This window comes from Heteronotia binoei, chromosome 3 (genome assembly GCF_032191835.1).
Source record: "Heteronotia binoei isolate CCM8104 ecotype False Entrance Well chromosome 3, APGP_CSIRO_Hbin_v1, whole genome shotgun sequence".
NCBI lineage: Eukaryota > Metazoa > Chordata > Lepidosauria > Squamata > Gekkonidae > Heteronotia > Heteronotia binoei.
Window position 1 is genome coordinate 105,602,973 of NC_083225.1, and position 6,000 is coordinate 105,608,972.

The following is a 6,000-nucleotide window of genomic DNA, read 5'->3' on the forward strand; positions in this document are numbered from 1 at the left end:
GTTTAATTTGTATGTGTTTTAAAATTATTTTTAAATATTATAAGGAGACAGACAGGGAAGTATATAAACAAATATATGCTTAGGCTTCACTAGTTTATTGACTGCCATCATTTGGGGAGGGACAGTGGCTCAGTGGTAGAGCATCTGCTTGGGAAGCAGAAGGTCCCAGGTTCAATCCCTGGCATCTCCAAAAAAGGGTCCAGGCAAATAGGTGTGAAAAGCCTCAGCTTGAGACCCTGGAGAGCCGCTGCCAGTCGGAGAAGACAATACTGACTTTGATGGACCAAAGGTCTGATTCAGCATAAGGCAGCTTCATATGTTATATGTTTAAGTAGCCTCACTCAGACAAAACTTTTTAAAAATCATACTGTGTAGTTTGGCTCTTTGCCTATTGACTTCAGTGGATTTAGAAGCGCAACAGTGTTTAGGATGGCATTGTGACTCAGATTTGTTAATGTACATCTTGATGATTTAAAGCTGTGACATGTGATGCTTCCATAATTCAAGACTAGAAAGAACTATCCTCTCCTATACTATCTGGCCTACCAGTTAAGGTCTTCCTCTCAAGCCCTGATCTCCGTGCCTCTTCCTTCATGGATGAGACAGGTGGCAGCCAAAGAAAGGATACTTTCTGTAGTGGCACCTCACCTTTGGAATGCGCCTTCCCCTTGAGAATCACCTGACACCTGCTTCACCCAGCAAGTATCTCTGAGACACACTCATTTGCCATAGCAACAGCTTGAGTAGCCCAGTTTAGCCAGATTGGAAGTAAGATTGGTTAATATTTGGTTGGGAGGTTACCAAGGAAAACCAGGGTTACTTTGTGAAGGAAGGCATTGGCAAACTACTGCCCTGACCTGTACAGCCCTGGTTAGTCCAATCTCATCAGATCTTGGAAACTAAGTAATGGAAAACCACCTCTGAACATTTCTTGCCATGAAAATCCTATGATGTTACCAGGGCTTTTTTTGAGCAGGAATGCATAGGAACACTGTTCTGGCTAGCTTGACCAGAGATCCAGCTCAAATAAAAAGGTCTCCAGCAGAGGGAAGGCAATAGGCAGCCACGTGCTCTCAGACAGTGGACTCCATCCTCTCTGCTGCCTCCAGCCTCCAATGGACTTGCAAAGAGAGCAAGAGACACACAAGTGCCCCCTCCTGGGAGAAGCTGGGTCTGCCACTGTCCGCTCTGCCACACGTGGCTCTCTCTCTCCAGCTGAGTTTTGGGGGGAGGGGGTGAAACAAGGTCTCTCATTGGACTGTGTGAGAACATGAAATGCAACTGATGGCACTGTACTGTTCTGTGTCAATATGCAGAAAGTAACCTACTAAACAGGTAACATCACTTCTAGTGATGTCAGGGAGTGTGGCCTAATATACAAATGAGTTCCTGTTGAGCTTTTTCTACAAAAAAAGCCTGGAGGTTACCAAAAGTCAGATGCAACTTGATGGGGGAGGGGATTCCTTTGTGTGAAACTGAAATAATTTTATATCCAGTAGTCAAAACAAGGTCACCTCATAACAGAGAAATAGATGTTATATGTGTGTTAGTATGTGAATGTGAGGGAGATTTTCTGGCTTCAGACAGTTCTTTACAAACTTGCGAGCCTAGGCTTTTCACTTTCCAATATTTTAACCATGGATTTTGACCAGGCAAAACAGGCCATAAAGCAAAGGATATTGGACATTGAATATCAGCTTGATTTAGCGAGGGTCCTTACTTTCTTGTCTCCTATGAACACCATATATATAGTCAAGCCTATTTGTCCCTCTTGGAGGTGCATAGTCACAGGATGGCCTTTGCACTTGCAAGCAGTTCCGTAGCTACAGGAGGCCGGGGGGGGAGGGCAGGTCACTCCACCCAAACGGCCCTTCCACGTGTATGGCCCCTCCTTTCCTCACCATTCTTGCCACTGCCACTCTTGCTGCCCTGCTCTCGCTGCCAGACACCAGCTGCCGCTGCTCTCCCCACACTCTTGTTGCCCCGTTCTTGCCACCCTCGCTCTCCCCGCCACTCTTGCTGCCCTGTTCTTGCCGCTCTCACTCTCCCTGTGCTCTTGCTGCCCCATTCTTGCTGCCCTCGCTCTCCCCGCCACTCTTGCTGCCCTGTTCTTCCCATCCTCACTTTTCCCACTGTTCTTGCTGCTCTCTTGCTGTTGTTTCCGCTCTCACGGCCCCCACTCTCCCTGCTGCTCTTGCTGCCCTTGCTGCCACCGCCACACTCCTTTTTAATTTATTTTTTAAAGTGTGTGATGTCATTTTGGGCCTGGGCCTCTCCACCTAAAATTTTATTCCCTGCCCCCCCCCCCTATGTTTTTCTGACTATGAGTGTAATGCTGTGGACCAAAATTATATATGGTTCCTCCTAATTTTAAGTTGGGCAGGCTTGGGGCCTGCTTATAAATTTGTAAAAGTTTTAATTTTCTTGGCAAAGCCCTAGAGCCTAAAGGTCAGGCCCATTAGAGAGGGCCTTGAGTTGGTGCACCTGCAGATTGGTTGCCCAGGGAACCGAAGGGAGACACCTGTGGCCGACACCCATGTCTGCGTCTCGTTAATGTTAACTGGGAAAGTTAAGTCCTGATTGGGTTTTTTGAATCTACCCACGGGGGCTCCTTAAGAATAAAAGATTTCCTTTTACTTGGTTCTGAGCCCTCGACGGGACAATTGGACTGGATTCTGGGACCCTGGACTCTATGTTGGGGCTCCCTGTTTGTGGCTTCAATGGACTTTGTTGCCTGACTCTCTGGAACCATATGGTGCCTCTAGTTAAGTATATTGTATAACGTTATTGTTTTGGCTCACTGCTCTTAATGATAATTTTTAAGCCTATCTGTAAATAAATTCTTTTTTGTTTTATAAAGAGTTTTCTTATGCCTTGTGTGGGGGGTTGTAGCAACGTGCCAAAAGCTTACTCGACCGCCCCGAAGGTCACCTAATCTACCAAATAAGAAAAAATATCTTGACTGGGGAGCTCCCGGACACATCTACTGTGCTTGGGCTGTCTCTGGTCTTAGAGGATATAACTCTGAGGTTAGGCTGGGATCTCAGAGTGTAAAAGTAATCCAGCCTGGTGGCAGTTACCCCAGGACCCGGTGTTGGGCTTGGTTATTTAGAATTTTGTTTGTGCCACCATACTAACGGCCCGCCTGGTCTCGGTCATAAGGGTTGGACCGTTACAATGAGCCTGCTTGCAAGGTGTGCTGCACTCCCCTCTACAGTTTTAGATAGATGATTTAATAGAATTCCCTATGAGAAAAGGCTTTGCCCCTTCAATGATAGTGAAATTGAGACTGTAGATCATATTATTCTATGTAGTCCCTTCTAACAAGTTGCTTGCATTAAGACCATCACCCCTTTAATCAATAGAATACCTGGAAGAACAAGTTTGGAATATGTTAGGCTACTTCTAGAAGACAGAAATCCAACAACTATAGCCTCAATTGCAAAATTTTGTGCAGCAACCTATAAAATCCATCAGTTGCTCTCATTATCGGGGTTTATGTAAATACTGTCCATTTATATTACTGTCTATTTATATTATTGTCTATTTTAATTTTGTACTATTTTTACTAATACTTTTAACTTTTTGGTAGTATTTTATCTTGTCTATATACTATTAGGCACACATGGCTGTGATCTGCAGGACTGGAGCCACATGGAGGCTAAAGAGATTTTTTTTAAAAAAAACACTAAGTAGACTCAGTGTTTTGAAATAATACTCTCTCTCTCTCAGCTTGACTTCGCGAACGAAGATTTAAGAAGGTTGCAGTAGTCCACGTCTGCTGCAGGCTCGCTGGTGGCTGACAAGACCAATGCGGGACAGGCAGATCCGGCCACAGTGGCTGCAGGGAAAAATCTGATTTGGGGTTGGTGCTGTAGCAGTGCGATTCTTCCTCAATCTCCTTTTGTCCTCAAGACCAGCTATGTGTGCGAGGACCAGCCTACCTGAGGGACCATCTCTCCCCATATGAACCCCAGAGGGCACTGAGATCAGTTGGGAAAAACAAAATGATTATCCCTGGACCGATAGAAGTCAAACTGCAAAACACCAGACTGCGGGCCTTTTCAGCTGCGGCCCCGGTCTTATGGAATCAGCTCCCAGAGGAGGTGCGGGCCCTGCGGAATCTCGACCAATTCCGCAGGGCCTGCAAAACGGTCCTCTTTAAACAAGCGTATGCCGGCTGCTGAATTAGGACCTAGAGTAACCGTGTCTCAAGATTCTCGTCAGTATAGATACTTAAACTGGCAGGCACCAGCGTCAGAATATTATTATGCTGCCAGATTAATTTAACTCAAACTGTGAATTTAAATTTTTTTAAATTATTAACGGGTTTTTATAATGTTTAGATATTTTTACTGTTAACTAAGTTTTATCTATTACCTTGTTGTACATGTATAGATGTTGTTAGCCGCCCTGAGCCGCCTCGGCGGGGAGGGCGGGATACAAATAAAATTTATTATTATTATTATTATTATTATTATTATTATTATTATTATTATTATTATTATTATTATTATTATTATTATTAAAGGAAGGAACAGCCTGGTGGATGGTGTGCCTCCATGCTTTGCGATCTGAGGCTAGGTCAGACCACTGGTGATGGTTGATGCGACAGGTGCCAAGGGATTTCTTCAAGGAGTCCTTGTACCTCTTCTTTGGTGCCCCTCTATTTCGATGGCCGGTGGAAAGTTTGCCATACAGAGCAATCTTGGGAAGGCGGTGGTTTTCCATCCTAGAAATATGCCCTGCCCAGCGCAGCTGCGTCTTCAACAGCAGTGCCTCGATGCTTGTAACCTCCGCCCTCTTGAGGACTTCAGTGTTGGTCACAAAGTCACTCCAGTGGATGTTGAGGATGGTGCGAAGGCAGCGCTGATGAAAGCGCTCAAGGAGTCGCAAGTGATGATGGTATAAAACCCACGATTCGGAGCCGTAGATGAGGGTTGTCATCACAACCGCTTTGTAAACATTGATCTTTGTGCCTTTTTTCAGATGCTTGTTGCTCCACACTCTTTTGTGCAGTCGGCCAAATGCACGGTTTGCTTTTGCCAGCCTGTTGTCAATCTCCTTGTCGATCTTGGCATCTAAGGAGATGATGCACCCCAGGTAGCTGAACTGCTGGTTTGTCTTCAGTACTGATTCACCCACAGTGATGCAGGGAGGGTGATAATCTTCCTGGGGTGCAGGCTGGTGGAGAACTTCTGTCTTCTTCAGACTAACTTCTAGGCCGAATAGCTTGGCAGCCTCTGCAAAGCAGGACATCATATGCTGCAGAGCTGATACTGAGTGGGAGACGAGTGCAGCATCATCAGCAAATAGTAGCTCTCGGATGAGTTTTTCCATTGTCTTGGAGTGAGCCTTTAGTCGCCTCAGGTTGAACAGGCTAGGGTGACCATAATGTCTGAAGGCCAGCCAGGGACACCTTGGGGGGGGGAAGGTAGGGGTGCTGAAGCAGCCTGTCGGTCACTTCCGGGTTCCTGTCCTGCATCTCGACCTGTGTTATTAGTGACAGGCTGCTTCGGCGTGCCGCTGCGCCGGCCCCCTGGGCCCCACAACGATGGGACCGATGCCACAGGGACGGGCTCGAAACACTCTATAACACCTCAAAAGAACAGCAGTCTAGCTCGCTTCCCCCGAGCCCTGCCGCCATAAGCCTCAAGGGGGCTCATTTTGCGGCATCTCCCGGCGGGAGGGTGGCATCTGCACGGGACACATATCAAATGAAAGAGGGGGCGCAGGGCTATCAGAAACAGCCGGCGGAGGGAGTTGCGAGACCACCCCACTGGGGGATCCACACCCCGAAAGTGATGAAGGTGGCGCAGATAGAGCCAACAGAGTAAACAGGACAAAATAAATAGGCTGCATTATGCAGCACAGTTGAGAAAGTGCCTTATCCCATATACTGATGAAGTAAATACAGGATCTGAGAACAAAATTTCACCAGAAGACACAAACACAAAGCTCCCTTACACTGAATCAGTGCTTGGGTCCACCAAAGTCAGT